Source organism: Corythoichthys intestinalis, chromosome 20, assembly GCF_030265065.1.
Source record: "Corythoichthys intestinalis isolate RoL2023-P3 chromosome 20, ASM3026506v1, whole genome shotgun sequence".
Taxonomy (NCBI): domain Eukaryota; kingdom Metazoa; phylum Chordata; class Actinopteri; order Syngnathiformes; family Syngnathidae; genus Corythoichthys; species Corythoichthys intestinalis.
This window is the reverse complement of record NC_080414.1, coordinates 10,785,694-10,797,314: the sequence shown is the minus strand read 5'-3', so window position 1 is coordinate 10,797,314 and position 11,621 is coordinate 10,785,694. Positions and strand designations below refer to the sequence as shown.

General features: G+C 39.8%; 1 protein-coding gene across 1 annotated transcript in view; it reads left to right on the top strand.

Annotated features, from left to right (window-relative positions):
* The first annotated feature begins 333 nt into the window (after positions 1–333).
* LOC130908901 (cadherin-18) overlaps positions 334–11,621 on the top strand; it is a 425,189-nt gene continuing 413,901 nt past the window's right edge. The window contains exon 1 of the mRNA XM_057824823.1: positions 334–411. The gene's annotated coding sequence lies outside the window, so the exon portion shown is untranslated. The remainder of the gene's footprint in view (positions 412–11,621) is intronic.

Here is an 11,621-nt window from a genome sequence, read left to right as displayed (position 1 = left end):
TGATCAATAAAGGAACTTGATTGAAGATGGGAAATTCACAGCACGCGAGGTTGAATTGCCACCACAGGAATACTAATAGCACCCCAAGAAACGAATGATTTATACCTGCTTTTCCGAAAGTATGCGCTATAATTTGTCAAAAAGTAATAATTGGAAATTTAAAGGACTTGAAGAGTGCTACCAAAACTGTTGTCGAGTCCTAGCTACTTTACTGTGGCTTCTGCCGCTGGTTTGAGCTCTTATTTTGAAGGAATGAAGTAGATCACTCCGGAGGTGATAAAAGGAACAGGAAGTGGACAATTATCAAATATGAGAAGCTGATGTGTGTGACTGCTTCAAGAAAAGTCAAAAAAGCTAAAACTCAAGTGGTTGAAGGAGAATCTTGACGGACAAACTACAGGGATACCACAGGTTGGAGTCATTTGGAATTATTTACCTTGTTCATACATGATTTGGTGGTGTAAGATCGAAATCATTGCAAACTTTTGACTATTACAGCTGCTCATAATTGCAATCACGCAAAACAGTTCTCTGAGGCTATGTCTACACTACGATAGATAATTTTCTCCAGGGTATTTTGCCGACTATTTTTATTCCTGTCCACATTTCGCTTAAGGGCCTTCCCGATTCTGCAAGGTACGCCTGCATTTGCGCAAACTACGCATGCGTAAAAAGTAGGGGTGTAACGGTACACAAAAATCTCAGTTCGGTACATACTTCGGTTTTGAGGTCACGGTTCGGTTCATTTTCAGTACAGTAAGAAAACAAAATGCAAAATATAAATGTGCTAGTTGTTTATTACACACCTTCGTGCTTTCAACAATAGGAACATTAGCCTATTCAAAGCTAGAATTCTGCTCAAAAAGTAGCGAGTATTTAAAGATAATCCAACAACAATTTGCCTTTCAGACCACGCGTATTGGTCAGCTTTCTTTCTGAAAGAAAGAAGAAAAAAGAAGTCCTGTGCCAAAGAGAAAAGCAATCCCAATGACAAAGATTTTAACATGTATTTTACATATGAAATGCCTCAATGAATCATTTTTTCCCCTTATGAATGTTTTTTTCAAAAGCTTTATTGGTGGATTTTCTCAAGTTAAAGCGCCACACAGAAATGAATAAATTTAATTGCGTAAGCAGGATCTGTGTATTATTCTTATTATTTAATTACAGGTGTTTTAGCTCATTTCAATTTATTCTATTTAAATGGGCTATTATTTATTTTAGTATGTGTTTATATTTTACAAATGTGATGTAGTATTCATTTCTATTGTATATTTTATGTTGTATAACTTTAGTTCCTATGTGAATATTAGTTCCTACTTGTTTTGTTGTGGTAGGAGGGTTTAGTATTGAACACGGGGCCGTGTTGGTTATTTTTCTCCCTCTTGACGTTTTCCGTTCTTATACAATATTAGTTTAACTAATTGGTCGCCATTGTTGTTGACATCGCAGGGCGGTGACGTCACAGGGTTACACGACCGGGCTTCAAGAGTATGACTCCTATGACATAAACATGTCATCTGTTCAACCCTTTCAACCCATGACAGCACTGTCGATATTTTACAAAACGAGCAGCAAAAGCAAAATGTACATGAAAGACGGGATGAGACGAGATGATAGTTGGAAAAAACAGTGTTTTGCCAAAATGTGCAACACTGGCGAAACACTTCCAAGAGGCGAATTTGGCACCCAAAGTACCACCATGCGCTTTCAGCTTGTTTTGTTCAGATGCATACAGACGAACATGCTAAAGATTCCTTGAGAAAATACTTAAACGTAGTAATATCAAATGAGGGTGCTTTAAATATGATACGTGACTAATGTGGTCAACAGATCAACAATCTGCTCAAAACGTATTGTGAGGCAATGAAAAGGAAACAAAATCATCAATAAAAACGCAATTGTAAGTAGTCACTGCTTTTAACCGATGTGCGCATGTGTTGGACGTCTCACCGCGTAGAAGGAATCTCAGAACACTGGTAGTGTTCGTCTAGTGACCGTGACAAACTACGTCATCACCCCAAGCGTCCATTGCGCGCATAAAACATGGTGCCCTCCCTAGGTAAAAATATGTACTAAATATTATGGATTTTTAAATCAATGGCAATATTTTATGTGTTTTTGATGACATATTTTAGTAAAAGAGCAATTGTGGCTTATGAGAGCCTATAACTTTAAGTCGTTAGCTACACAAAATTTGAATAATGACGTTAAATAATGTCCTTAAAATCTGGTCTGGACAGTAAATCACAAGTCTGCCTCTCTGGTCAGTCTGAGGCAAAACCAAGACTTTTGGAAGACGAAAGGTCTTTAGTCGCTTGCCAGTTGAAGCACCTAAAACACCCCAAACCAAACAATGATCATCCATATGAACCAACCAAATTCACGTGTGGAGTCCCTCAAGGGTCAATTCTTGGACCTCTCTTTTTTAACATCTATATGCTTCCCCTAGCTCAGATTATGCAACAGTATGACATCTGCTATCACACCTATGCAGATGACACACAACTCTACATTTCTAGTAGTAAATGCATTCATCAAATCAATGAATGGATGAGCCAGAATTTTCTCCAGTTAAATGTGCAGAAGACAGAAGTGATCATTTTTGGGCCAAAAAAGGAAAGGTCAAAGATAAGCAGGCACCTTAGCACAAAGTCACTTACAGCTACAAATCAAGTCAGAAACCTTGCCGTAATTATTGACTCAGACCTAAAATTTGATAGCCATCTAAAGTCTGTTACTAAATCTGCTTATTACCAACGAAAAAATATAGCCAGAATTGAGGGGCTTCTGACTCAACAAGACATGGAAAAACTTATGCGTGCATTAATTTTCCACAGATTGGACTATTGTAACGGTATATTTATAGGGCTTGATAAAAAATCAGTCAGGAAGCTGCAGCTAGTACAGAATACACCGGTTTTGAAATCGCTACACTGGCTTCCAGTGAGTCAAAGGATAGACAATAAAATACTACTGCTCGCCTACAAATACATGCTGTATTTGTAGGATTCCTATGAAACATCTAGACTCCTAAGGTTGTCTGGAACCGGTCTCCTGTATGTTCCAAGAACAAGAACCAAGCAGGGTGAGGCAGCATTTGGTTATTATGCTCCTCACCTCTGGAACAAGTTACCTGAAGGTCTGAAGTCTGCTCAAACAGTTAGCTCCTATAAATCAGGGCTCAAAACACTTTTGTTTAGTGTCAAGTTCAAAAATAGATCCTTAGGTAGACATTGTAAAATTACCCAAAAATAAGGAGAGAAGACACTCAGTTTTCTTGGCCAAGGAGAGCAAAAGAGTGACTAGTGACAGTCACCAAAATTGATCTAAAGAAAAAAATCCTCCTTGGTATTTTATTTAGGGGTTTGTCCTAAAATGGGTGTCGCCCTAAGGGAGGGGGAGAGCAAGCTGGAGACACCCATGTGGTTTTCGATTGGATATGTGTGTGCATGTAGGTGGAACTAAGTAAATACACGTGTGTAGGCAAGGGCTCATGTAAACAATCATGTAAACAGTCAAAACAATCATGTAAACAGTCCAAATGACCCAGACACTTCAGTTATGCAACGCTGCGGCCATGGAAGATGTCCTCCGATGGAAAATTGTCCTCGAAGGTCTAGACGAAAGTCCAGACGCCAGGTGCTGAAGATGCCTCGGAAGGTCTAGTTACGCAATGATGCGGCCATGAAGCAAGGCAGTTGTCATCCCGACCCTCTTTTACTCTTTGTAACACTTAAGCATTTTACTACAACCTGGTATAGCAAGCAATAATCATTTACTGGTTATATTAGTAAGAAAAATATGGCAATATGTGTTATTTATGGTATATATGAGCACAAGCAAATATTCAATCAATCAATCAAGCAAATATTTAATCAATCAAACCTCGATAATTACCTCAACATTTAGCACTGCATATCCATGACTGTCTATATATTTTTATCTATTTGCTTACTATTCCTCTTGTGCTTAGCTCCATTGCTGATTGCAACTATTATTAGTCGTAGTCGTATTTGTTTAATTTATTTTAGATTTTTGATTGTTATATTCTGTTCGTGATTAAATGAGATTTTTATGTATAATTTTATTTCCTATTTGGAATGTCTTGGTTTTTACGTTCTATTGATTTTAATGTGATTTTTATGATCTTCATGTGATGTAAAGCACTTTGAATTGCCTTGTGTTGAACTGTGCTATAACAAATACATTTGCCTTGACTTGCCTTGACATATATGGGATAAACAAGCCTTTGTTGATTTTGGAAGCTAGGTTTAAAATCTGAATCTGGCCATCAAACGCATAAAACTGAGAAGAAACTCAACGTCTTGCTGTTATTCAAATGCGTTCCATAAATAAAATGCTTTGATTGGACAGGTGGTCGGTCCTACAACGCCAATAACATCCAAGCGAGAATCCAGAAAGCGCCAACTCTGCGGATTTCCTTGAAAAAGACAGTAAGGGATGCTAGCCAGGTTCCTGAGGGGTCGCTTGTTAAGCACGAGGCGAAGGTTATTGAGAAGGAGATCCAAGAAGAGGAGAACAACCTCTGACCCTGGATGCGGTCTGCTTATCGTGATGCACCGCTAGAGCTCATACGGGAAAACCCGCAACATCCAATAAGCAAAACACATTTGTGATTCCTCGCCGGTTGCGAGCGACTATCTCGCCGGTGCAGATCACAAGAGCGGCGCTGATGAATAAATGTAGAGCGCGGCCCCTCGCTCACGGGCCTTATCTCCGATGCTGGACGGGCAAAGCTGCAAATACTGGATCGGAAGGTGGTGTGCAAAGGAAGTCATCAGAGTAGGATTTTTCAGTCCTTTCAGGGAAGGAACACAAAGTTCCAAGAATGGGATTCTTTGTTTAGACCAGGAAGGATTTGACGACAAAGTATCTGACTTGGTCTCGTCTCGGTCTCGACTCCTGAAGATTTTGGTCTTGTCTTAGTATCGGAAAGTTCTAGTCTACACATAGTAGGATTGTCAAAAGTATCAGTACTGTAATATTGATACAATATTTGATAACAAAAGTATCGATGCTAAGTAGGGCTGCAGCTATTGATTATTTTAGTTGTCGATTAATCTATCAACTCGTTGATTCGAATAATCGAGTAATCTGATTAGAAACATTTAATGTGTTGCAGAATAAATTTTAGGGATGTAAAACAAATGCTTGCACTTTCAAAATAATATTCCCGAGTGTTTCTTCAAACTATGCAGAATTGCAGTTTCATTTAAAAGTAAATTAAAATATTTGAGCATAGCCTCAAATGGTATAAAAAAAAAGAAGAGGATCTAAGTACAACAAAAGAACAAATGGCTAACTTGCGCAGCAAAAGTGTGCTAGCTTAAATGCTACAAAGTGCTAACATTTTTTATGCTTTTATGCTTTCAACAAATCCTACAAGCACATATTTCCACAAAAAAAAATAGCTAAATATACCTATAAACTAAATTACGAATGCGTAAGAAAAAAAAAAAACATTAGCTCAAACAAAAAACTTATGTCGGTCTTAACAGGAAGCATCTGGATTCAGCCATGCTAAATGAGTTATGTCTTAGGGGCAGTTTACATGGCGACTCTGCGACACGAAGACGCAATGACTGTGTTGTGGAGTGGCTTCGCGGGCATACGAAGACGAAAAATTCTGAATCCTGCCTCCAAAGTGGAAGAATTCGATAGCGGGGGATTGAGGGGGGGCTTGCTCCGCATGCATATCAAAGGCTCCCGCGGCGCAAGACTGCGCCGATAACGTCAGCACTCGTACACGTCACATTGGGCGTACGCAGCGGTGCTACTAAACATTAAAAACAGCAAATATGGCGGAATGTCGGCTTTAATTGACTGTTTTAATAATATTTTTAAATTAAATATATTGAATGTTTCCATTTTTGTGCCTTTTTGAACAAAAGAAAAATGCCATTGGTTCGAGTGGGCGGGCATATTTTTTTCCGGGCTGAGGAACTTTGGTGGTAAGTACATCATTCGCTGTCGCCTTGTAAATCTGCACTGCCCCCTAGAGACTAGCATGAATACTACATCGTTTTCATGCGGAATTGCGACATTGTTCGAATGGAGACGGGCCCATATAAATGCAAATTTAAAATTTTTCGTATTCTCGGAGAGTCACCATGTAAACGGCCCCTTATTCACTGCCAAATCAATAAAACTAAATGCACTTTCAAAACGAGCAATTACAACGCCACTCTAATTAAACGAATACTCGAGGCAGCAAAATTTGATTCGAAGCTTTTTTTCCTAATCGAATTACTCGAGTTAATCGATTAATTGTTACAGCACTAATGCTAAGGTTATTGACGTCCAATCCATTTGAAGTGGGAGGGTTCGTTTACTGCCACCCTCCTAGTTTAAATGGATTGGACGTCTACTACAGATAAACTATTTGGTAGGAAGGTGCATTTTGCCAGGGGCAGAACACATTTTATTTATTTTTAGCTCATTGAAATCCAATTGAAATGCATTGAACTTCAAATAGATTGGACGTCTACTAGTGATAAACTAATTGGTGATTCATTAGCCCTGGTAATCATTGCTGCTAGCTGTTTCTTCATCACTGTTGCTAAATTTGTTTTTAATCTTGCCCTGCTCCAGAATGTGGTGTTTATACCGATGCTCCAACTGCGCGTGGACGAGCTGTTTTTATTTTTCTTGGCGACACAAATGACGCCTGCAATTAGTGCGTAGGGTACTTTACCAACTGGGCTTTTTATTTATTTATTTTTACAACTCCAGTCCTGTGCCAGTGTGTGGGACCCCGTGACCATGCGAAATGGTGTTTTTCCTAAAATGTGTTGATGTTTCCTAATTGGCTAGCTGTCTAAATGTGGGGGAACAAAGTAAGCACTGAGAGCAAAATTAACCCTGCATACACTCATGCAGGTGCAGAAAACATCGAAACAAAATAATATAGTTCAATAGTTACTGTTCAAAAGTTGAAACCCTATGAGGAATTAAAGTTGCGGCAATGTTACAGCAATGCGTGTTGCCAAAATTTAGAATTTCCTCAATTTAGCATCATCCATCTGTTTTGTGTGCGTGCTTCCAAATAGGAAACAATTAGATGAAATCTCTAAGGATGACTGGAAATGATTCAAATGACCCAGAAATGATCAAAATGGCAGACCTTAGCATCTCTCATAGCTGTTTTTGGTTCATTTTGTTTGATTCATAGCATTGTTCATTTTTCTGTGTCGATTGCCTTGTTAGTTCTTTCAAAATCCATCGTGTCTTGCCCAGGCGTTATTCATTGTTTTGTCACTTTTGTATTGAGTCTGACTGGATGGCAAGTTTATGGTGTACCAGGCCCGTATGTTAGCTGAGATAGGCTTGTGCACCCCCACGACCCTTGTGAGGATAAGCGGTTCATAAGACTCATGAATGAATGGATTTATATAGCCAATATGTTTCCGTACAGTTCCCTCATCTGAACGTCCTTGTTAAGTAAGTATATTCCTAACCAAAAACAAGTGTTTTTTTTTTTTTTTTTTTTTTTAAATTTAGCATTTAGTGTTTTTGGTAACTAGACGTTAGCTTTGCTGTCATGGTTGGTATATCGGGTCACTTCCTGTTGATATCGGGTCTCTTGGGTTGCAAATCAATAGAAGTGTTTGTGCTATTGAAATGAATGACGAATCGGGCCATTGGAAATGAATGGGAAACTCTACCCATTGGAAATGAACGGGAATGTTTTTTGCAAATTTTGGCCAAATCGGACATTTTTAGCAAAAACTGTAAATACACTTTTGTGCCCTTTGGTGTCCTTTTTTTTAATCTATAAATGATTTGATTTGGACAAAAATTGGAGGACAAGTAGTGTTTTGAAATTGAACTTTATTTTTCAAAAAAAAAAAATGCCCGGGTCGCATGAGAATTCCGGTCGTTTTTGTGTCCGTGCGGTGTCTGTGGGTCAAACGGTTTTAGCTGGGTAACGTGCCGAAGAAACGCCACTATGGAAACAAAAAAATTAAAAAATACATAGTAGCTTTTGCATTTCATGCAAAGCTAAGATCAATTTAGCAAATTTGCTAATGTTTGGTATGAGTGACCATGATGCATGAGTCACATGGCTATTAATTTATACTAATATTTACCTACAAAAAATGATCAAGACTGGCAATAGAAATCTCAGTGCAACATGAAAAGTGGATGAGAGAAGCTATTTTCATTGGTTGAAACTTTTTTAGGCAGAAAAATTTAACCCATTACAATATGGAATGAGTGTCTTGTACAGGTGTTTCAAAGGCTAGGCTCATACTGCAGGTCTTAAGTTTTTTTTTTTTTTTTTTCCCGACTCGAGCATTAACTTGACGGTATGAACGGGAAAAGCCGCATACAAGTGGACCATTTCAAATCCGATCTAGGCCCCTTTCGTATGTGGTTAAAATCAGATCTGGGCCACATTTTTCCAGAATTTTTCCGGCTGCGGTCTGGACTGTCAAGTCGCCCAAATCTGATAGAGCTGTGCATTAGTATTAGCACCTTGCTTGAATGTGGTTTTATGTAAGAGGCAGGCCTGACAACAGTCATAAAAAAATAAAATGGGCAGGGGGGGTGGTAAGCCTGAGAATGCTCGGTTTTATATATGTATATATATATATATATATATATATATATATATATATATATATTATATTTCAAGATTGCTTACACAGACTAAGAGTCTGGGCAGACTCTCCGTATGTGTGTGCGTCATGCACACACAGTACGTGCATGCTATCAATCCATATAAACTTTGAATATAAGACTAAACGGGGGTTACTTATGTCTGATATTTGTGTCTTCTTTTTGGAAATCAAAATACTGTGTGATCACCCCTGAATGCCGTTGAGCCAGCATGCGGGTCAATTTGCTCAGCGCATCTTGGACTGTGAATTAGTGCGCATGCGTGATACTTGAACAGGCTCAATGGACAAAGGCAGTCTGAACGGGCACGGCAAAAAAAAACGATACAGTGGGGAGAACAAGTATTTGATACACTGCTGATTTTGCTGGTTTTCCCACTTGCAAAGCATGTAGAGGTCTGTAATTTGTAACATCAGTTCTCTTCAACTGTGAGGGACGGAATCTAATACAAAAAACAGAAAATCACGTTGTATGATTTTTAAATAATAAATTTGCATTTAATTGCATGAAATAAGTATTTGATACATCACAAAAATCGAACTTAATATTTGGTACAGAAACCTTTGTTTCCTGTTACAGATACCAAATGTTTCCTGTAGTCCTTGACAAGGTTTGCACGCACTGCAGCAGGGATTTTGGGCCACTCCTCCATGCAGATCTTCTCCAGAGACTTCAGGTTTCGGGGCTGCTGCTGGGCAACACGGACTTTCAGCTCCCTCCATAGATTTTCTATCGGGTTCAGATCTGGTGACTGGCTAGGCCTCTCCTGGACCTTAAGATGCTTCTTACGGTGCCACTCTTTAGTTGCCTTGGCTGTGTGCTTTGGGTCGTTGTCATGCTGGAAGACCCAGCCACGACCCATCCTCAGGGCTCTCACTGAAGGAAGGAGGTTGTCAGCCATCATCTGGCAATACATAGCCCCATCCATCCTCCCCTCAATACGGTGCAGTCGTCCTGTACCCTTGGCAGAGAAGCAGCCCCAAAAAATGATGTTTCCTCCTCCATGTTTCACGGTTGGGATGGTGTTCTTGGGGTTGTACTCATCCTTCTTCCAAACACGACGAGTCGAGTTTAGACCAAAAAGTTCAATTTTGGTCTCATCCGACCACATGACCTTCTCTCACTGCTCCTCTGGATCATCCAGATGGTCAGTGGCAAACTTCAGACGTGTCTGGACATGCACTGGCTACAGCAGCGGGACCTTGCGTGCGCTGTAGGATTTGAATCCATGACGACGTAATGTGTTTCCGATGGTTTTCTTCGAGACTGTGGTTCCAGCTCTCTTCAGGTCATTGACCAGGTCGTGCCGTGTAGTTTTGGGCTGATCCCTCACCTTCCTCATGATCACTGATGCCCCACGAGGTGAGATCTTGCATGGAGCCCCAGAAGGAGGCAGATTGACCGTCAACTTGAACCTCTTCCATTTTCTAAAAAATCGCTCCAACAATTGTTACCTTCTCACCAAGCTGCTTGCTTATTTTCCTGTAGCCCATCCCAACCTTGTGCAGGTCTATTATTTTATCCCTGATGTCCTTACACCGCTCTTTGGTCTTGGCCATTGTGGAGAGGTTGGAGTTTTGTTTGTTTGAGCATTTGAACAGGTGTCTTTTATACAGGTAACAAGTTCAAACAGGTGCAGTTACTTCCGGTAATGAGTGGAGAACAGGAGGGGTTCTTAAAAAAGAACTGAGAGCCGAAATATTTAATAATTGGTAATGTTGTAAAATTTCATGCAGTTAAATACAAAATGTATTATTTAAAAATTATACAATGTGATTTTCTGGATTTTTGTATTAGATTCCGTCCCTCACAGTTGAAGAGAACTTATGATACAAATTATAGACCTCTACATGGCTTGCAAGTGGGAAAACCAGCAAAATCGGCAGTGTATCAAATACTTGTTCTCCCCACTGTATGACAAAAAAATCGGAATTGTGCATTAAGGCCCATTTTGTGTATATAGCTCCCCTGTTTTCAAAGTTTTATTTCTCAAGGTCACACTTGATAAATTTTTATCCCGAATGTTATTTTTTTTTTGGGGGGGGGGGGGGGGGGGGGGGCGTTTGCAGTCTGTTTTTTTTTTTTTAAACCAATAAAAGTACAACAATATTCACTAGTTGGTTTTCTTTATCCTCTGCCAAGAGTGACTAATATTACAGTTCACGAATTCACTTCACAGTAGTTTTGGAATTCAAATGAACTTATTGACCGCCAGTGACAGCAATAGACGTCCATTCCATTTGAATTAAGAGGTTTAGCATTAAATCCCACGTTTTTAGTGCCTTTGACAGCGATAGATGTCCAAAACATGTTGACTGGGAGGGCTGGCAGCGATCATTCGCCACGTCAACGGCAGCAAGTGAGTTCCATTTGGTAAACATTCATTTAATTTCCCGAAAAGTCTCAAAGTCATGATTTGCTTTGCGTGTATTGATACATAAATGAATTTTAAGCAGGCTTTCTCTTTGAACAGGCTTTAAATAAAAACCTTATTAAGACTCGAAATGTGTTCTTTCCAAAATAGTTTCCAACAAAATATTACCTTACAGTAAAAGCAATTTTCTGCTGTGATATCTCTGCTTGCCTTCTCTTTATTATTAATCCCGCGCCTACAGTAGCGGTTGAATCCATCCATCATATTTTTTCGCTTCTCTGCAGCGCGCCGTTGTTTCTCTCGCGTAGCGAAATCAGGCCCGATGTGCGAAAAACACTACCTGGCCATTTTGCTGTCAGTCGAGTCGGAAAAGCGAGCCGTGCCGGAGATGATGAGCCGTTTGCATTGGCTGTCACTCACGTTTAGCCGGCGGCCAAGTGGGAGCGAGAAGCTGCTGTTATGACTCACTAAAATTGTGGAATCCAGTCTATCTGAAAGCATAATCCAACTGTCTGCTCCGCATTAAACGCGATATTGCATCAACATTTGGATGTCGCGCCCGCCGCGCAGATGGCGGCCCGCGACGCCGGTCCAAATCCAA